The sequence below is a fragment of the Cavia porcellus genome, unplaced genomic scaffold (genome assembly GCF_034190915.1).
Source record: "Cavia porcellus strain 051 isolate PalLab524CR breed Dunkin Hartley unplaced genomic scaffold, mCavPor4.1 scaffold_2, whole genome shotgun sequence".
Classification (NCBI taxonomy): domain Eukaryota; kingdom Metazoa; phylum Chordata; class Mammalia; order Rodentia; family Caviidae; genus Cavia; species Cavia porcellus.
The window spans coordinates 137,814,963-137,837,910 of NW_026947485.1; the positions used below are offsets into that span (position 1 = coordinate 137,814,963).

The 22,948-nt window shown below is 34.6% G+C and overlaps 1 protein-coding gene and 1 long non-coding RNA gene across 12 annotated transcripts in view; one reads left to right on the forward strand and one right to left on the reverse strand.

Moving 5' to 3' along the window:
* Apc (APC regulator of WNT signaling pathway) overlaps window positions 1-22,948 on the reverse strand; it is a 116,034-nt gene that overhangs the window by 87,086 nt on the left and 6,000 nt on the right. Inside the window, exon 1 of one of the 11 annotated variants that reach the window (XM_063245451.1) lies at window positions 6,633-6,744. The exons of 9 other annotated variants lie outside the window; for them this stretch is intronic. The gene's annotated coding sequence lies outside the window, so the exon portion shown is untranslated. Of the gene's footprint in view, window positions 1-6,632; window positions 6,745-22,948 lie in introns of those variants that run through there. One more of the 11 variants, XM_063245448.1, reaches the window with a different exon arrangement.
* On the forward strand, window positions 6,787-9,510 carry LOC111754425 (uncharacterized). The gene is made up of 2 exons (XR_002789097.2): window positions 6,787-6,959; window positions 9,313-9,510. It is a non-coding gene; the product is annotated as an uncharacterized LOC111754425 (long non-coding RNA).

A 22,948-nucleotide genomic window follows, 5' to 3' on the forward strand; every position in this document is an offset into this window, starting at 1 on the left:
CATAACCATCTTTATGACTAGGTCTATATCTAATACACAACTTTTGTAATTTCCAAAATGCTTTCAGTGACAGTCACATAAAAGACACAGACATGCAAGAATAAACAGAAACAATATATTAACAATCACAGAGGGTAAGTAAGAGAAAAAGAGAGCATGCATTCAGAAAAAATATTAGGTGACTTTTCTACTGAAAAAGTAAGATAATGGATCCCTCTCCATGTCTACTAATTCAGCTAAATATTAGAGAACTTTTTATCCACAAGTTAGGTCAGTGTTGTAAGGGGGGTGTTACAGGATGACTCATATCATAAAAAAGATACATTGAGGCATAGAAACTTGGGAATGTGACCTTATTTGGGCATAGGATCTCTGCAGAAGTCATCCAGATAAGGTCCTACTGGATTAGAGTGGTCTTTAACTTCAGTGACTGGTCCACACAGAAGTGACGTGAATAAATAGACACAGTAGGAATGCCATGTGACAACAGACACAGAGACTGGAGTGAGGCAGCTGCAAGCCAATGAATGCCAACAATCCTTAAAATCTAGGAAAGATGCAAGAACATATTTTTCCTCAGGGTCTCAAGGAGGAACTAACCTTGCCAGTACATTGAGACTTTTAAGTCTCCAGAATTGTAAGAGAATACATTTCTAATGTTCTACACAAATACACCAGAATTTTGTGCGCACCTCATGTTCTCCTGGCTCACTTTAACTCTATTCATTGCTGTATCAGTTAGCCCACTGCAGATGTAAACTATGGATGAATCAGCTGTTGTGGGTTCTTTGCTATATGCCCCAGAGTATCTCTGATATTCTGGTGCAGCAGTGGCGAACCTACGGCATGTGTGCTGTAGTGGGCTGTTTGTCATCACTGAACACTCTAAAAGGTTTGCCATCGCTGTAGTGTGAGTTCCCAACACTCACACAGCCTCAGAAGACTGAACAACTGATGGGGCAATCACTGAACAAAAGGGAATTTAACAGAATCTACTAAGTTGTACTTTTCCTTGGGTGGACAATTCTGAGGCATACTCCATGGGGTTCTTATAAAGTTATGGCAGATGAAGTCACAGTTGTCCAAAGTGACGATCAAGGTAAGAAAACATATCCCAGCTGTGCTGCTTTCCCTGTTTCACTCTTTCTGAATGCTTATCCTTCCAGAACTCTTTTCACACAAAGCTTCCTTGCAGGATTCTGACTGGGGACTCAGGTTAAGACACAAAATTAATTCAAGAGCAAATATGGGTTGAAAAGCATTGATACAAGAGTACTACAGGAGTCACACCTTGTTGAAAAACTGAAGTGTTTAGAATGTAAATGGAATTTTAAAAAAGACCTGAGAAATGGCATGATTGTAACCAGCAAATAAGAAAATGTGAGAAAATAGTATTTCAGGAACAGGAACAGCACGATCAAAACTCAAGAGACTGGAAAAACACATATATTCAAGGAATGGATGACTATCTTACTTAGCTAAAATACAGTATGAAAGGAACGGGGAAACAGGGAGGAAGGAGTATAAATATGAACTGGAACAACACTGTGGATAGGTGACTAGCTGGAATCTGACTTAGGCACTCTCAGAGTAGTAGTATTACAAGTGTAAATGTAACGAAGGGAAATTGAGCAAGGCATGTTGCTTGAACAGTTTTCAATTTCTATTAGACTATGTCAAAAGTAGCTAATACACAGACATTAATTAAGTGATGATAAAATTAGTAATCCAAAAATAGCTAGTAGAAAATGTATTTCAGTACTATTCAATGAATACTTACTACCTTAATGATTGTTATATATTATATTTTATACAGATCTGGTAAATGGAAATCTGAATTTGACTTCCTAAAGTAGTAATATTAAAATATAATTTGCTACAACACAGTACAAACAGTGTCCCCAAACAGATTCCTCTCCTAGGGCTAAATTTTGGTGTAATCTTCTCACTGGTTTATCCAATTATGTTAAAATATATCCACAAATTCTTTGACTCTTTAAGAGGAGGAGACCAATTCATCACTTATGTGAGCTAGACTTAGTGATTTCTAAAAAAGATGATATGGTAGAAATAATAGTGTGCAGCTTTTGAGACCAGGTCACAAATGGCTTCCCTGCTTTTCTTTCTTGCTGTGTACAGTGGGGGAAGAAGCCGTCATGCCATGAAGACTCTCAAGCAGCTCCATGGAGAGAGGCTCATGTGAGAAGAAATTGATGCCATTTGCCAAGAACCTGTGAGAAATCAACTGTGTGAGCCAGCTCTCCGAGAAGTACTGTAGATCTTCTGGTGCAGCCAAGCATTTCTCGTGACAGCAGTCCTGAGTGACACCTTGACTGCAACTTCATCAAAGATACTGAGTCAGGCTACCCAAGTAGGACAATCCTGAATTCCTGCCTTACAGAAACACTGAAATAATAAATGCTCTTTGTTTAAGTTATCATACCGTCTAAAGCACTAGGTTTTGATGTATTTTATTATACAGAGACATGTAACTACTCTGCCCATAGGAGTTACATACAAAGATGTACCAGTGTCAGTGGAAAAAGAACACTGGGAAAAAACCCAGGCCTTCACTAGAACAGTGATAAATATTACGGAACATGATAGAGCAGTTTTAGCATGAAACTTGAGACATAAAATAAAAATGGATTTTAAAAATAATATTGGTTAAAATATTTAAAAGGTATAAATTAAAAACATAGATTTGGGTATAAACATGAAAGAAGGGAAAGTACTCAAACTGTTATTTTTACACCTATGTTCATAGCAACATTATTCATCATAGATAAAAGGTAGAAACAATCCAAGTATCCAATAACAAAGTAATTAATAAAAAATGTGGTACATACATGTAACAGAATATTAGTCTTTAAAAGGAAGGAAATTCAGATGCTAATGACAGGAATGAACCTTTTTTTTTTTTTTGTACCAAGAATTGAACTCAGGACCTTGCACTTGCCAGGCAGGCACTGTGCCACTGAGCTATATCCCTGGCATTTTATGCTAAGTGAAGTAAGATAGTCAGGAAAAAATTACTGTATGATTCTTCTGGGAAGTTCCTACAATAGTCAAAATTCTAGGGATACTGAGTAGTAGGTGCCAGGGGTCTAAGGAAAGAGGAAATTGGAGGGTTAATGTTGTCAGAGTTTCAATTTGGGGAGATGAAATATCCTAGGAATGGATGACACACTGCACAGCAATGTAGATGTACTTAATGCTATATAACTGCATGCTTAAAATGGATATATGATAAAATTTTATGTCATTTTATATTACAACTTAAAATCTCAATAATGGTAGAAAAGAAAAAGAACATACAAAATAATGTAAATAATTCATAGGAATTCATGCCTATTTAAGAACACATTTAGGGGCTGAGAGTATAGCTTGATGTAGTGCTAAAGTGTTTGCCTGGTACTGGCACAGTTCTGGGTTTAAAAACCAGTACAGACAGAAAGGAGGAATGGGGGAGGAGGGAAAGAAGAAGAGGGATAGGGAGAAGGGAGACAAGAGAGTGAAAAAATGACTGTTTTCTACAGAGGATTGGGAGAAGGGTATGGAAAAAAAAAACCAGTTATACTTTCCTTGGTTGTAAGGTTGATTCACAATAACAAAATTTCACCTCAAGGGGGAATTGAATCCAGTGCCTTTGCAGTGAGCAGCATCCTTACACTTCTTTAAACATTTTGAGATAGGATCTCACTAAGTGCTAAATTTCCCAGGCTGGGCTTGAACTTGCCACCTTCTTGCTTCAGCCTCCAGAGTGCTGGGATTACAGGTATGTGTGCCACCATACATAGCTAAAACAACTTTTGAAACCGTACCTAGTATAACATGAAATGTCACCTGTATCTAAACAAGAATGGGTATCTTCCCTTGTAACAACACCTATATTACTACTAGAACTAAAAAGTCAAGAAATTGTTTAATCTAACCAGGTACATTCAAGATGCTTACCATGTCAAAAGTAATTTATTTTTCAAAACTATCTGATTCCATGTACATACTATGAAAAGGCACAGTGTTTCAGAGTAATCTACCACCTTCTTCTAAATTACCACAGGAGATATTTCAGATTGTATAAATCTTTAAAGACTTTAGGAGTAGATACAGCAACTTAACTTGTAATCAAATTTCACATGAATTTCTTAGCAGTTAATTTCCATGTCTTACTTGATTCTTCAGCACCTTTTATAGGTCTGGCAGGTAATAATTCTGGCACTCTAAAGTATGTAGTAAATATATTTCCTCAGGTATTATTTGTTTTTTCTAAATCATAATGCCCTCCCTTCTTTTTGGAGGTGGTATTGGAGATTGAAACCAGGACTTTCCTAGTAAGCTACATTCCTGGTCCTCTCTCCCCCTTTTTTGCAACATATCATTATATATGACTGCACAGTCATATATTTTATACTGTAAGGAGAATGAAATAAACATAATTTAGTTATTTCTTATTTAATGCAGAGAAATATTACAACCTAACATGGAAATATTCAGATGATTAATGCTTTTTTAAAAGTATGCTTATGAATATGCTGCCTATTTGAACTATCAATTATGTTATAAATCATTCTTGGAGCGCTTAACCCATAATCATGAATTTCTTTTTCACTTGAATAATTTGTCAGTGACATATTATTTTTGTTATACATTACCTTGTAATGTTATATGCCAAGAGGCATTATACAATGGTTTTATAAGACTAAAATTAAAAAGAAGACAAGTTCTTTACATCCTTATACAATATATGACCTTGGATAAAGTCATGACATACCTGATTAAAAGTAACATTTAAAATGAGACAGTATGAAAACAATGCTACACTGAACCGATTAAATGGTAAAATGAGAAAATGTGTGTGAAAATAATTATGACCTAACTCTCAACGACTACACTAGTTGGGGTTTAAATAAATATTAGCTATTAAATTTCATTTGGAATTTCAATGTGACATTTTACATTCTAGCTACAGCTTCCATCCGATTTTAAAAAGGAGACCCTAAATATTACAAATCGTAATACCCAAAATGAATTTTAAAGCAAATGTATTTTAAATATTAAAATTATTTTAATCAACAAAAATGTATGTAATATTTATTCAATACCAGTTTCTTATGTTGACAAAATTACTGAAACAAAATTAAGGTCTCACAAGACTTTTTATTACATACACATCATTTAAGAGGCACTGTCACAGATCCTGGAGGGCCTTACAAAGCCACTGCCATTCTGATCTGGAGTGAGGAGGTGTGGCAGGCAGGCTACCATAAGTAAGCACAAAGATAAGGCATTTAAAATTGTAAGGCATTTAAAAATGTTTTATGTAAGGACAGGAAAAAAGTGCAATGAGAAATATCTTCTAATAAGAGGGTACCTTATGCATTAAAAGGAAATACATTTAATAGTTACGGTGCTTTCATTTAAAATATTTTCCTACAGACATTAATGATATCTAAAAGCAATTAAAGAGAAATATTTAATATAGATCTTATATATTATACATATATATTACCTTAATTTTTCATAAAGTAATTTATATTAAAAAGTGACTTGCTCTTGAATGACCTAATTAAGGACATAAAGCTACACCGACAAAGGAAAACGTCCACTGTTTCATACATAATTTATTAAAATTTCCTATATAGGATTTATGTTAAATCAAAGAATTTGAGTATCTCTTTTGTGATGGTGAATCAAAGCTTCTGCTTTGATTCAAAACAGTCAAACATTCATAGCCTGATATTTTTCCTACTTTAAAAAACAGAGTAACTCTCCTAATCAGCCTGCAATTATAAACTATGGCTTCTTGTAAATGACTTCTCCCTCTAGCATTTGCTGCAAGGTTTCTTATTCCTCTGCAGTTGTCTTTTCAGTCTAAGAGAGGGAGAAAAGGCGCTGCTGCAATCATCTGCAAAAAGCCAGTATCACTGCATTTTGTAACTAACAAAGACACTGGTATCTTTTTGCAACCCTTTTACAGGGAGTTCATTTAGATGTTGTACAAAAGCAAGCACCTTACTAGTGACCAGTATTTCACCAGTCAACCAAGAACATCACTCAACTCTGCAGTACCTGCCTTCTAATTTTCTTGTCACCAGTAGTCCTTTCTACCAGATTCCACATTAGATAACTGCTGTAGCTGCAGCAGCTTTGTATCCCTTCTCTTCTGGCTACCACCGCAAGTGTCCTTGTGGCCAGGGAGGAAAAGAAGCCTTTCAACGGGTTCGACTAGAGCTTTTGCTCTTCGCCATGAATATGCTCCATTCTTTGTTGTCTGCTCCCCGTTTCCTTAGATACTGTTATTCCACTCTACTCTGTCAACAGGCATTATAAAAACAAAACATCCCTTTCTAAGATTCAAAAACAAGCTTTCTCACCAGACTCCTCTTACTAACCCCCTTCCCCGCCACTCTTCTGTCAAAATCCCTGATCAGAGGCACAGGAAATCCATCTCCTGTGCTGCAGTAGGGGGTGGGGAAGAAGAGGGGGACGACGCCCCTGCCTCTCCCTTGGCTTGTGGCAGTGGATCCCATGCCAAGCAAAGGCCACCGGCTCAAGACAATCCAAGGGAAAATTGCTTCCTCCCTCCCCCTCGCAGCAGCAAGCCTGGCCACCGCAGCTTCAGCACCTACCCCATTTCCGAGCCCGGCAGCACCTCCATTCCGTCTCCAGTGACACCCCAACGGGCTGCGCCAATACAGCCACATGTCGGTCACGTGTGCCACCACCCAACCAATCAGCTGCCTTCCGATGGGAAACGGGAGCGCCCTGGTCCGCATCCAGCGGATTACACTGCTGCTTCACACTCAGCTCCCAACCAACACTTTGCAGCAGGGCACGGACCTGCCCGGCGCCAAGAGGCTCTGGGCTCTAGCCTAGCGCACAGCCTCAGAGGTGTGCGCTCACGGGCCCTCCTCCTGACAATCCAGGAAGCTAAGGATGGCTGACAGGCGAACACGGTGAGGTGGGGGAGGTCCACAGGGCAGTAAAATTAGCCTGAGACGCTGGAGGTGGGAAGGGAAATAATAAATTACATCAAATTCGCCGTGATACACAGGCTTGCCGCAAAGAAAACCAGAATTCTATTAAGTGTACTACAACGAATAGGTATTCATTACAAACAACGCACTTAGTAGGTAAATCACTTCATTTACGTTTGAATTTAAAATACAGTTACCAGAAAAAGCTGCAGTGGTAGCTCAGGATAGTGGACAAGACCAGAACCTAGGCGTTACACTGACCCGTATTAAACTCTTACTGCACCTGCTATGTGTGTAACTTTAGTTAGTTAACCTCTCAGTGCTTCAAAGTCCTCCTCTATAAAACGGAAACAGAAGTACACAATAAAGGAGTTAATACATGTATTTATGTTCGTAACAGTAAGTGCTTTAGGTACTATAAGTTGAGTATAAATGGAGTATTCCAATACGAATTTACATTTCATTTAAATTAACTACACGAAGCTTTAAATTTTATTGTTTGACTTACTTTCTGGCTTAAGTAGGGGGGTTCCATTATCTAAAATTTAAAAGGACACTAAATTTCAGGCTTAAAAAAATTTTTTTTTTTAGTACTGAGTGTTGAAACTCATTACCTTGTGCTTGCCAAGCAGGCGCTTGTGCCACTGAGCTAAACCACTAGCCCTGATTTCAGGTTTTAAATAAAGTACATTTGCCATAATTTTTCATTTAAAAAACAGTATGAGAGAAAGCTACTAAATAGCATATTAAAGGCAATCATACTTTATAATATATTAGAAAAAGAATGAACACAAAATATTCACAGAAGTTATTCACTAACAGTGGGATATGGGATGATTTTTGTTTTTCTTCTAAAGTTCTGGGTTTTTATTTAGTCTTTGTGTGCTAATGCCTGATATATATCTAAAACGTCTTACATATTTGTTGAATGAACAAATCAGCGACTTTCACACCAACCATAAACAACTCTATTCACAACTGTATATTAAAAGTTTAAATATACTCGGAAAAATTTCTCTTCATATTTGAAAGAAACATGTGAAGCCATTTTATTTAACACTATCTCTTTTATGAAAATAACAGTTTTAAGGCTTTTAAGATTCTGTTATTGAAACTGCATGACTCACTGCCCAGGACTTAGATAGTCATCATCTATGACAAATTTCTGACATGGCCTAAAACTTCCAGAAAGAAAAGGAATCTTTCAAAATAAAGAAAAAAGTGCCCTCAAATAACTTTTTAGTACCCTAAGAAACAATTAAATCGATGTGCTGCTCTTGACTCACTTTGAGTCAAGGCTACATCATTATTTAGTAAACCAGTTTGCAGTCAAAATGTCTTAATCTTTTTAGTGCATGATTTTATGTATTATAGAAATCAGTCAGTGATTCAATTGACAAAATTTTATTCTAAAATATTTTATGTGGTGCTGCAGATGTAAATTTAAGATTCAAAGGTTCTCAACATTACCTATATTAAACAATTTTTTTAAAAAACCCTCAATGATTATTAACATTGTAATGACATTTTGGGTACATTTACCACATGATTAAAATTGTTGTAGAAGGCAGCTATATGGCAATTACATATAATTCATGTGATATATGTATTATACTGTACATTTTATCTATGATACCAACTAACCTTTTTTTTTTGGAGTGCTGAGGACTGACCAAAGGAGCTCATGCATGCCAAGTATATGCTAAGCCCAGAGCCTCCTTGTTTTATTATTTGTTTGTTTGCTTGTTTTTGAGAAAGGATCTTGCTCTATGGTTCACACAGGCCTTAACTCTTGGCAATCCTCCTGCCTCAGCCAACACTCTGAAATTAAAGGTGCATACTGCTAACTTGCCTCGCTCTCCTTATTTGTTTAAAAAAAATACACACACACACACACATATATACGAAAAGAGATAAAAATATGAACTGTTTATCCCTGGTGTATAATGATATAAACTATTTTTCTGAATTCTATAAAATTCCCACTGCTAACACACATAATTTGTATTTTTTTTTCAAAAGTTAGGTAACTTTAGGTTGGACACAAAGATACAACATTTGAAGGAGAGAGAGATTAATGTTTATTTTGTAAGGCGGCAAAAGGTAGCGTATTAAGTAGAGATCAGAAGTATATACTGAATAAGTGGGAGTGTGTTTCTTTGCTTCTACTGTCTTACCTTTTTGGCTTCTTATTTCTTATGCCTGAAAACTACCTTTCCTTCATCCTCTCAATTTCTATTCTGAAATAATCATATGACTATTACTACCTTTCTTTCATCCTCTCAATTTCTATTCTGAAATAATCATATGACTATTCCTTTATATCTTTCAGGTTTTGGTATAAATATCACATTGCAAAGACACAGTGCTTCCAGCTCTCCACCTGGATCATCATCAAACTTTCTATCATCATGGTATTTTGTTGACAAACCATTTGAAATCCACAAAGTTTTACATGCATCTCTATATTTGTCTTTCTCTAATTGTTTCCCAAACTAAAATATAAATTTCCTGATGATAAGAACCTGGATTCTCTTGCACAGTTGTTCTCTTGAGTCTGTAACAGTGCTCAACACTCTGTTCAATGTATTAATGTAAATAGGATGAATAGAACCTCAATTTATAAACAGATGGGGACTAAGATGGGTACAACAAGTTTTAATATAAGACAATGTGTTGTTAAAATCTAACGAGGTCAGATCATTCCTATCTAAGTAATCAAGGAAAGAGTTCATCACAGAGACAATAGCAACTGAACTAGCTTTGAGGGATGTTTAGAAATTTTTCAGTGATTCTGATCTGGTCTGTTAGGTTAAAAAATTTAGGTAATGAGAGAACGCAAGTGTTTTAAGTAAGGAGCTATACATGGTTAGAGCAAGTTCTACAAAAACTAACAGGACTGTTTAAGAAAGAACTAGTTCTTACTTAAAGGATAATCAGAAGGTATATTCGTATTATTTCTAATTTATAGTATATGTAATGGCCAAAAGTGTTTTCAACTGGAAAACATGCTTGCATAAAAAATCCTAAATGATATACTCTATAAAGTATTTGATTTGATTTGGTGTCATTTGGAAATTTTGACAGTACACTTGTTTATTAATTCTATATGGTTAGGAAAACAAAAACCAAAACCGCTTTTGGAAATGACTTTACTCAAGTAATGAAATATTCAAATACATGTATATAAACAAAGACATTTCCCCACCTAATTTTTTTTTGAGACAGGATTTCATTGTGCAGTTCAGGCTGGCCTTAAACTCATTTACATGGCACAGGATGGCCTCAAACTTGTGATCCTCCTGCTTCAGCCTTCCAAGTGTGGGGATTTTACAGGTGTGTGCTACCATACCTGGTTCCCCCTAAAATTTTAATGTATCTTAATCTTTTTTTTTTAACTTTTTATTGATACCAGGGATCGAACTCACGACCACCTTGCTTGCAAGTCAGGTGCTTATGCTGCTGAGCTAAATCCCCAGCCCCAATATATCCTAATCTGATATAGCTCTTGTTTCAGGAGATGAAGTATTTTATACTTTCTTTAGGTGAATTTTTTTTCCTAATTAATGTTTTAAATTAAAGGTTTAAAAGCAAAGTTTTATGTTTGCCTATGGCTTTTCCTCCCTCCTTTTCCTTCTTCTTTTTTTTTTTTTTTTTTTTTTTTTTTTGGTACTGGGGACTGAACTCACGACCTCGAGCTTGCCAAGCAGGCACTTACACTGCTAAGCTAAACTCTTGGCCCTCTCTTTCTTTCTGAGATAGGGTCTCATTATTAGTTCAGGTCGGTCTTGAACTCACTATGTAGCCCAGATTGGCCTTGAACTCAAAGCCTCATCCTTGAGAACTAGCATTATAAGTGTATGGTTCCACACCCAGGCTTTAGCTCAGTATTTTAAATCTGAAACAGTTACAGAATTGCTCCCAAAGCTACAATTCTACAATACAAATCTATAAACTGTGTTCATAAAGGAACTGGTAACTTCTGACAGTCACCAAAGCAACATCAAATGTTTACGGTACATTCTGAATTTAAGAGAAGCAGACAGAAGCAGTGTTCTTTTTTTTTTTTTTTTTTTTTTTTTTTTTTGGTACTGGGGATTGAACTCACAACCTTGCACTTGCCAGGTAGGCGCTTATGCTGCTGAGCTAAATCCCCAGCCCAGAAGCAGTGTTCTTAAAGAAAGCTTTTCTCCAAGCTAGTGCCCTTCCTAGCACTCTGGAGGCTGAGGCAAGTGGATTACAAGTTGAAGCCCAATCTCACACCAGAAAGAATGACTGTTAACAAGTTAACCAATAACAAATGCTGGCAGGGATGTGGGGAAAAAGGAACCCTTCTCCAATGCTGGTGGGAGTGTAGACTGATACAACCTCTGTAGAAATCAGTGTGGAGATTCCTCAAACACCTAAAACTAGAGGTTCCACTTGACCCAGCTATTCCCCTTCTTAGTATGTTTCAGAAGGAATTTAAAAGCATCATACCACAGTGATATATGCACACCCATGTTTATAGTGGCACAATTTGTAATAGCCAAATCTTGGAAACAGCTCAAATGCCCATCAACTGATGAAAGGATAAAGATATGGGTTTTTAAAATATGCAATGGAGTGTTACTGTGCCATAAAGAAGGATAAGCTCAAGACATTTCTAGCTACAGGATGCACCTTGAGACTATATTCTTATGTGAAATAAATCAGACACATGTGTTTAAATGCTGAATTGTTTCTCTGGTGTGAGAAACCAAAAATGAAAATAAAGGACCAAAATAGATGATATTGTGAAATGGGAAGAAAACATTCATATGGGAAGAGGAAAAAGGAAGAAAGGGACAAGAGAAAAATAGAAGGAAAAAAATGCAAACTAAGTTTTTGTAACTAAGGAAGGGGAGAAGCGTTGAAGCAAAGGGAAGCGAATGAGAAAAAAAGAAGCACAATGTATCATGTACAGGTACAAATTCCCTATGATGAGTCTTATCATTGTGTATATCTAAAATGCACCAATTTAAAAAATTAAAATATTGAACCAAAAAATCCCCAAAACAACAGTAACAAAAAAAAGAAAGTTCAAGCCCAGCCTAGACATTTTAGCAAAACTGTTTCAAAGATATAACACGTATATGTGCTAGTTCCTCATTATATTATGTATCATAAACATGTATTAATACATTTAAAGTCAACAAATAGGAGAAACCGTGTGAAGGAAAAGGAAGGGAAGGGTAGGTTTATGGGACCTAACTGTTCAGTTTTTCTGTAAAGCATTTTTTAAAAAAGCAGTGAAAAAAAGAAAGAAAAAGTGTGGAAATGTAGCTCTGTGTGAAGGCTCTGTGTTTAATCTCCAGTACTATGCAAAAAGAAAAAACAAAAACAACTTTTTTCCAGGGAAAAAGAGGATTAAAAATTACCATTACTTTAACATTTACAATATCATAAAACACCTAGATTATTTGATGAATCATTTGTTAGTTTAAAACACACAAGTTGGTCCTTGAAATACATCAGAACTGATAATGGAGGACCTAATTTTAATTGATGTTAAAACCAAAACTTGGTATACATAAAACAATAAGGCCTTATAATAGTGCTTTAACCAAATTCTTAGTCAGAAGATTTATTTTTAATACTAATATCTTCAAGCTTTTACTTTGAGAAAGTAAATACTTTTCCAACACCCTTTATAACAATACAACTGCAGTTAACACTGCCTAACAACATACTATTTTCTTTGTTTAAATATCTTCCTTTCTTCTTCATGTTGAATTTTAAAGACAAAAGCCAACATAGAAAACATAAAATTATTTCATTTTTGGATAGAGAGAGGATAAAGTGTCTACAATTATAAGCTAAATAATCCAAACTTAAAATGAAAAAAATTGTACCCATTATTACTGTTCTTTGTCAGTGAAGTCAGAAAATTCTGGGTTACTTGGACTACCCGTAATAATACTTAATATATAGATTCATTTGGAACACTGGAGAATGAGTCACTTAATAAATATTAATTTCTTCTTTCAATATAGATCATTATTATACCAATTATTTTGTTAATAAGGATTGAACCCAGGGCCTCTACAATGCTACTCATGAGGTCTACCATTGAGTTACACTCCTAGACCAGACAAATGTTTTTAAAATTGAAACTTTATTATTTATTTTATAGGTCTTTTAAAATATTCTCTGCCAAGTACTCCAAGATTGCACAGAATTATTTGAAATATCACATAGAAGCAAAAGATTTAAAACTGGACTAAATTCTAATTTACATTCAAATACCTTTCCTCACACCAACTATCAATAAGCATCCTGATCCCAAACCATCCTGTACCCCATATAATAAAGGCTTTTCTTCATCTTTTCCACAGAAGCTCTACTTAATTCAAACAATAGTTAACCCTAACCCCTCCTTTTCAAACTCCCAAAACTCTTACTTACTCTGTTTATTACATTTACCTGATAAAACATTAACCCTAGTTGCACTGAACTATTCCACTTTTGCCAGCCTATAACACAACTTATTATATAAGGGAAGAGGGGTGTTCAGGTAACAGGCTGGCTGTTGCACTTTAAATTTACAACTATAGGCACAAAGAAATATTCAATGCTGCCTAGCAGGACTATTCTATTTCCTAGAAAGTTTGCCTTCCTATATTCTAAGTTCTTTTTGCTTTTATTGTCTCCTCAAACTTTTAACAGGCCTATTTTACTATGTCCCTCTTCATTAAAGTCTTATTTTACTGTGAACATAAAAGACATTGGAAAGAAATTCCCTCCTATTTCTCTTACTGGACCTAAAAACTTCTTTCTTCTTACACTTTTTTTTTTTTTTAATTGGTACCGGGATCGAACCGCCTGCCTGCAAGGCAGGTGCTTATGCCGCTGAGCTAAATCCCCAGCCCCCTAAACTTCTTTCTTCTAAAGTTCCATTTTTCCTATCAGAGGCCACTATATAACTCCACTTGTGTTGTGGATTTCAACTACATACTATATTACTTTTTAAATCAAGTATCATTAGCCTGTCTCTCTCTTTTTCTACTGGATAATTCTCATGAACACACATGCTCTAGTATCACTTATTCTTATGAATTCTTTTTCTTTAACCTACTCATCAGATATTGATTCCATTTCTCTGCTTTAATTTCACACCAAATTTTCTGAGCTAGTGACTTCCATTTACTGTCTTGAGTTTCTCCTCTCTAATTCACTGTTAGCCCCACTCTAATCCTAAACAGTTTCTTGAAGTTCAATTGTCAAAGATACCAGTGAGGCCAAATTCCACTATTCTCATCTTAATATATTTGATAATGCTGATTATTCTCTTGTTCCTTAAATACACTTCTTCCATGAGATATCCTCCTTCTTCTAGCTTCATTTAACAACTCTGCTTCTTCATTAGTCTACTAAAAATGGAATGCCTCACAGCTTGTTCTAGCTGCCCTCTCTTCATTGTTTTCTAAGCTTATTCTAGGACTTTAAGTACCAATCATATGACACCAATCTCAGATTTATATCTCCATTCTAATCCTCTGAATATTCAGGCTATCTGATATTTCATTTGTATGTCTGAGACACTAGACACTTGATTCACTGATCTCCCTGCTTCCAATAGCATGGCCCCACTCTGCAGAATTAAACCTTTCAAATTCTTGCGCCTCCAAAGATTACCTTCAAACATAATGAATGCATAATTTTTCTCCAGTTTCATTCTTCAATGTGGTAATCTTAGTCTTCCATACTATTCTTACAGTATATTCTTGCATCTTAAATTAATGGAGATTACAGTCAGAATTCATGACTTTGTGAATGAAGGCAAGATTGACTGATTGATGATTGATCGATCACAGATTTATTATCCTTAGGAATCAATCTAACAAAAGAAGTAAAAGATCTATTCCAGGAAAATCATATACCCTGAAAAAAGAAATTGAAGAGGATCTCAGAAAAATGAAAGACATTCCCTGTTCATGGATAGGAGGAACAAATATTGTGAAAATGGCTATTCTCCCAAAATTGTTATACAGATTTAATGCAATCCCCATCAAAACACCAATAATATACCTCATAGACCTAGAGAAATCACTCCTAAAATTCATCTGGAACCAGAAAAGGCCTAGAATAGCACAGGCAATTCTAAGCAACAAAGACAAGGCAGGAGGCATCACAATCCCTGACTTGAAGTTATGCTACAAAGCTACTGCAATAAAATCAGCATGGTAACGGAATAAAAACAGACCTGAAGATCAATGGAATAAATTAGAAGATACAACTACAACTACAAACACGCTCAGCCACCTTATCTTTGATAAAGGGGCCAAATACATTCACTGGAAGAAAAATAGTCTCTTTAAAAAATGGTGCTGGAAAAACTGGCTCTCCATATGCCGAAAACTAAAACTAGACCCATGCCTATCTCCATGTACTAAAGTACATGGATCAAAGACCTAAATATTAAAACAGAAACACTAAATCTTCTAGAAAACTAAGTAGGTAGAAATTTTGAAGATGTAGGGGTAGGTACAAAGAACAAACCACATGGGAAATACTTCCCAGAATCAATAACTGGGATCTCATCTTATTAAAAAGTTTTTACATGGCAAAAGAAATTTTCAACAGAGTAAAAAAGAAACCCATGAATTTTGAAAAAATCTTAGTCAACTGTCCCTCAGACAAAGGACTTCTGTCTAGAACATATAAAGAATTCAAAAATATCAGACCCCCAAAATTCAAAGACCCAATCCAAAAATCTGAAATGAATGCACAGTTCTCAGATGAAGAAATACAAATGGCACATAAATACATGGAAAAATGTTCAGCATCATTGGTCATTAGAGAAATGCAAATTAAAACAACACTGAGATTCCACCTCACTCCAGAAAGAATGGCCAGGATCAAGAACACTACCAACAACAAATGCTGGAGAGGCTGTGGAGAAAAAAGGAACTCTGGGAGTGTAGACTGGTCCAACCTCTGGGAGGTCAGTCTGGAGACTCCTCAAAACGCTGGGGGAACTTCTACTAGACACAGTTATTCCACCTCTTGGCATATTCCCAGAAGAATTGAAAACAACATATCACAGTGATATATGTGCACCCATGTTTATAGCAGCACATTTGTAACAGCCACATCCTAAATGTCCATCAACTGAGAAATGGACCAAAAAGATATGGTAGTTTTATACAATTGAGTACTACTAAGCTATAAAGAATGATCATATTGCGAATTTTATAAGTAAATGGATGAAACTTGAGACCATACTCATAAGTGAAATAAATCAAACTCACATGTGTAAATACCATATTGTCTCCCTATTGTAAAAATGTAAGAGTACATAAGATACGAAATTCTCAATAAATACTGTAAAAGGGTAAGAATCTGCTTAAAGAGAGAAAAAGGAAGGGAAAAGAAAAAATATCTGAATTTGTATAAAAACACTTAAGGTAGCTAAGATGATTGTGCTACAAATTCTATTAGTTCTTGGAAAACAGTTAACATTCATAGGGTTGGAACAATTTTGCATGTTTGTGTCTGGTGATCTGAGGAACTTTTTTGAAGTTCACTATGTAAAATAACAATCTTAGTTATGTTCCTACCACCTTGTTTTGAAGGCCTATATCGTCACTGTTTTGGGCTCTTTGCTATTGTTATTTGTCTTTTTTTCTTGTTTTTCTTTTTTCCCTCTAATGCAGAAAGGATAGATTACATGTAGAGGCTAATATATGCCTAGAACTTCTCAACAGTTTATGATTTTATTGTGAGTGATGAAATGAACAGCTAATTTGAAAAAAAAGAAACATGGTATCCATTGCTGATTTCCTGTCCTTATGCTGTGAAATCTAGTAATGCTATTATTCTTTGTTCAGTGTGACTTTAGTCTGTTTTGTATTATTTAATTTCAATATACATGAAGGTATGGACAGCTATTTTGAAGAGAACAAGAGACATTACGGTAGCCATTGTTGATTTTCCTTTTGTCTGATTTTGAAGGCCTGTAATGCCTTCAGTAGTTTGTTTTGATCAGTTTTATACTATTTTGTTTTGTATGAATTCCTTGTGTGAAGACACAGACAACTATTTAGAAGAAAACAAGAGACATTATGGCAGCCACTGTTGATATCTTGATGTCTTTCTTTGAAATCTTGTGTCACTTACATTGTTTTCTTCTGGTCTGCTTTGTTCTGTTTTGTTTTATTCTCTTTAAAATAAAAAGAAAATACCAGAGTGGGGTTCCATCCCAAACATACACATATATTTAAAAATTCAAAATCCAAAATACTTTTGGTCTAAAGCATTTTGGAGCAGGTACATTTAGCTAAAATAGTTCAGGAACAGTAGACATTAACAAATGATGAGAACAAGAAAAGACTGATTCATGAATGAATTTAATCACAAATGGCAAATTTTAAGTAAATACTACACTTACAAATTTAATTCCAGACGTCTAAAGTTAATTGGATTTTTTTTTTTTTTTTTTTTGGTCTTTTTGAGACAGGGTCTCTCTATGCAGTTCATGCTGGGCTTGAGCTCACTTTATAGCCTAGGCTGGTCTCGAACCTGTAAAGATCCTCCTGCCTCAGCCTCTCAAGTGCTGGGAATACAGGTGTGAACTACCATGCCCAGCTTGGATTTTAAATGAACATGTAAATAATCAAGATGCACTAATAATTTCTCTGACCTTATTAGTTACTGACAAGTCATCATCTTAGATTGCTTGGTAGTATAATATACCTGAAAAGAACTTTAAGAAACTATGAGAGAGAAAGATCTGGATTTTAATTTGTAACAGCAAAATCTTAGAAAAACCCAAATGCCCATCAACAAGGAATGGATAAAAAAAGATGTGGTCTCTCTCTCTGTCTTTTACAATGGAGTATTACTCAGCCATAAAACAGATAAATTTGAGACTTTTATAGGTAAATGGCAACTCAAGTCCATACTCATAAATTAAATATATCAGACTCATATGCATAAGTATCATGTTGTCTTCCTAGTATGAGAAGCTGAAAGAGTAAATAAAATGTTATAAATGTGCATTAATTCTAGAAATCATGTCATGTTAGCTTTTCAAAATGTTTCCTTCTTTTCAATAGTTTTAATGATTTTGAGTCTTTTGGTTTTTCATATCACTTTTAGAAAAGGCTGCCAATTTTAAAAAATTAGAATTTTCATTAGAATTAGATTATTAGAACAGTTTTTGGAAAATTGTTGTATTTAAGTGCTTTACCTTAAAATGTTGCTTGAAATCTTCAATTTCTCTATAATGTTTTCTAATGTTTGTGTATATAGGTCTTGTAAATTTTGTGGTGATATTTAATACTAGTTCATATTTTAATATCCTTTTAATTGTTTTGCTTTTGTCACCATGAAGTGGAAATATAGTTATTTTAAAATAAATTTTTAATAAGCTTTTTTAAAAAAAATGAACTTTAAGAAAGAGGAAGATCTCAATTTTAGTCCAAAAGTATAACTCTGGGCAATTAAAGTCACTCATCTTTACAGGGTTCAGATTTTACACATTCAGAATGGAGTAAATAGAAAGGAGAGGGCCTATAAAACAAAATATACTTAAGGTATCTTCTGATTCTAAAATTCTCTGTCCTCCTCATTTCATCCTTTAAATTCTGTGAAGTCAGTAAATCTAACATAGCAGGGAAGCAAAGGAATTGTAATAAATAAGAATCTTTAACTTTGTATGTCCTTAACAGAAAAAAGAATCCGGTAACAAATTCTGGAATTCCAGGTTTCCTAACAAGGGAGCTAATTTTCTGCTTTGTTGATACATCAGTCAAACTGCAAAGACATGAATGGCCTTGTATGTCAAAAGCTATTACTATTCTCAAGTCAAAAAGCTATGAAACTATATTGGAATACTACACTAAATTTTCACCTTGCCCCATCAGAAGAATGTACACTAATGTAAAAGACTATTATACTTTAGTTGGACCACCATATTTAACTTGGAATTAACTCATAATTCAAATGCAAATTATACATACGATATTTTAACAGATGTGTATAAGATTAAAGTCATTTTAGCCCCCAAATGTAAACAAACACAAAATAAAAACCATGACATTCACACAGTGTATAAAGAATTCTCATAAAAACAGACTGTATTGTCCAACAAAAATACTAAAGGACAAATTTGACTATAATCCCTTCTTAGCTCAGTGCATTCTCTATCCATCCCCAGAGAATCCTACTTCTAAATTGTTCACATGATCTATTTGCTTACACAAAGGACAATTCCTTCCCCAATTTATTATTTACATATTACAAATAATTTACTTCTCCAGTCAAATAAAATAGCCTCTGCCCTTTTCCCTTAGAATTTCCATTTGTAGATAGAGCTGATCAGGCAATTCAGACCAACCGTACTTCTGAAAATTTAAATACTAGACAAGATACTAAAATAATCTTTCTAAAAGCATGAAATAACTACCAACATGATGAAAAATGAATAATCAGAAGTCAAAAAACCAGAAGGATGATCTCAGCTTTTGCATCTGGTACATTTGTCAACAAAGAAACATTTAAGCTTTGATGTTTGCTGCTTACAATATGGAACTAGGGGACCAAAGTTAAGAGTTCAGGATCCACAGAGGGTGAGGACTTTAGCGAAAACATCTTTGGCTTTTGCTGCACATTAGGATTAATAAGTAGAGCAGTGTCACTAACACTAAATATTTGAGATAATTAATTTACAAAGAGAAACAAGCTGTTATGACTTATGATTTGAAAGTTTTGGTCCATAATTCTAATGCTCTGGTTACTCTGAGCCTCTGGCAAGGCAGCCCATCATGGTGAGAGGACATAATTGCTCAGCTCATAAGCCAGAATAAGATTCAGGGATCCATCATCCCCTTTGAGAGAACACTATCCTGCTAAGAACCTTTTACTAGGTCCCATCTTCTAAAGGTTTACTGCCTCCTAACACCACTGCCTCGGGGCCCAAACTTTAAAGCACAGACTTTGGGGTTGCTACCCATACCCATACTCAGACTGCAGTAGAAACCATGGACTGAGGCTAGATTTAGGTCGTCTAAATGGCCCAGGAAACCTAAAGATGTGAAATTTGATTATGACAGCTATAGAGCCCTACTTGGCAACTGCAAAAAATTCTTTAAAGATTAACTTCATCTTATATATCAAATTATTTCTATAATAGACACATGAATCAGATCAAGAGACTTGAAACACTAGAATTAACAGATACTGTCTGAAAAATAACTATGCTTATATTCAAAAGTATAAAAAAAATCAAGCTTAAAATATTTGTTTGGAATTAAAAACTACAGAAAATGACACAGATTTGAAAAACTTGAAATTCTAGTACTGTAAAATAAAAATAAAATAACCTAAATTAAGTGCTCACTAGATGAGTAAACAACATATTAGACATATGCGAGGAAATTAAAGCCCCTAGGACAAAAAAGAAAGAAAACAACAACAGAACAAAAAACAGAAAAGAGGGTAAGGGACAGACAAAAAGATCTCAATATATTAACCTGGAATTCCAAAAATCCAAGAAAGGGAATATGAAGCAAAGGTATGGCTAAGAAATTTCTAGGACTGATAGGACACCAATATACATCATGAAGGCAAACAATAAAATGTCTAATAATACCATGGTGAAATAACACCTAACAAAGACAAAAACTTGATAAGAAGACCAAGGAAAACAATAAAGTTATTTTATTCTATTCTATTTTATTTTATTTTATTTTATTGTCTTTTTGAGACAGGGTCTCACTATGCAGTTCAGGCTGGTCTTGATCTCACTTAGTAGCCCAGGCTGGTCTCAAGCTCACAACAATTCTCCTGTCTCACCCTCCCAAGTACTGGGATTACAGGTGTGCACCATCACTCCCAGAAATGTTATTTTAAAAGAAGGAAGAAATACAAAGAACGGAGGGTTCAATAACAAGGGAAATGGGCTGAAATAATGTAATCACCAAGCTAGAAGGTGCTGAGATGGGAAAATGCTAACCCAGAATTCTGCGTCTGGTGAAAGTATCCTGTAAGAATGAGATACAGGCATTTTTAGGTGGACTAAAAGAAATTCTAGTCTATGGTGTGTTCCATAGATTCTTCAAGTTCAATGACAACAGTCCTAAGTGGAAGATCATGGGAAATGTAAAATATGGTAAATATATTCATTAACATAAACAAAATATTGACAGTACAAAACAATAACAAAGGAGAATAAAGAGATATGAGTTAAAATACACAACATTATATGAGTTAGGCTATCAATAAAGTGCATCATTTGAGAAGAGGAAAATGTATCAATTAATATTAGGTTTTGGAAGATTTACATTATAATTTCCAGAGTCACTAGAAGAATATAAAAAGATGTCGTAACTCCAAATAATGAGGGAGAAAACATGAATGATGAAATAGCCAATTAAATGCCTATAAAAATGAAAAAAGAATAAACAGACAATATAAGCATAATGTACACATAATATGAGAGATTTAATTCTAACCATATAACACAAGTAACACATTTAAAATAAACAAAAAGGCACTTCAGGTACATAGAAGTTAAAAACAATGTTCTTATATAAATCCAAAACTAGACTTTAATGCAAAAAGTACTGCCAGAATAAAATAGAGCCCCACAATGTTGTCACTGAGAATATACAACTATCATACATTTCTGTACAACTACTATCATATACTCAAGCATATAAAATAAGAATTGAGAGAACTACCAGGAGAAATCAGATCTTCAATTATAATGAATAACTTAACATTCTCTTTTTTGGTAACTGATAAAAGCAAACATAAGGTTACTAATGACACAAGATTTGAAATGCAGGATTAACATGTCCTAATGAAAAAAATTTAATACTGCACTCAGTAACTACAAGTTGTCCTTCTATATCACTGGATTTTGCATTCCATAGATCTAAAACATATGGGGAAAGAAAAAAAATTATCAGTATTAAACCTGTACAAATTTTTTTCTTGTCATTCTCTAAACAATGGGGACAACAATAATTTACATTATATTAGGAATTTTGAGTAATCTAGAGATGATTCAAAGTATATGGGAGGACACTCGTAAGTTACGTGTCAATTCTATGTCCTATACAGGGAATTGCACATCTATCAATTCTGGTATGTGTAGGGAGTCCTAAAACCAATCTCCTATAGACACCTAGGGATGACTGTATTATACAGAGGCCATAACGCACATCTTAAAGTCTGAAATAGCAGGTCTCAATATAGAATGTGTTCTTGGGTTATACTGTAATATCAGAACTTAAAAATGAAAAAAAGTAACTAGAAAAATCTTTGAATGTTTAGCAATTGAGACTATAATACTTTCAAACAGTCCACAAGTCAAAGCAGAAATTGTAATGAAAATTAGAAACCACTGAAAGTGAATCATAAAAATACTACATACCAAAACTAGAAATACAGTTAGCCAAAATGTGCTTTTACACCTAGCCTTAAGAAAGTATATTTAAAAAGATGAAACAGTAATGGACTACAAAAAGCAAAAGAACAATCATGGAAATTCCCAAAAAGTAGACGGGAAGAAATCTCTGGTGAAATTGTTAAGGTTAAAGACAAGGTATAAATACCCTATGTCAGACATGAAAGGGAATTCTTTCTTGCTGCCATATCAAGGACAACAGATTATTTGTTGTAGTCAATTTTATGCCAGCAAGAGGTAATGTACTAAAAGGATTAATGGCAACATACCTTTCACTATAATAAATTCTCAAAAATTTAAACATTTGCTGTTTTTTCAACCACATCCCATATTACAATCTAGAGATGATTTAAAATATAAGGATCTATAATAGATTATAGGTAAATACCACACCATTTTATGTAAGAGATGTGAGCATTCACAGAGGGACCTACAACCAATTCCCTGTTGACAGGGGTCCTGAGGGATGACAGTAATGACAACACTACAAGAATTCAGAAAGGCTTTCAAATGAATATTGTTAATCATAAGA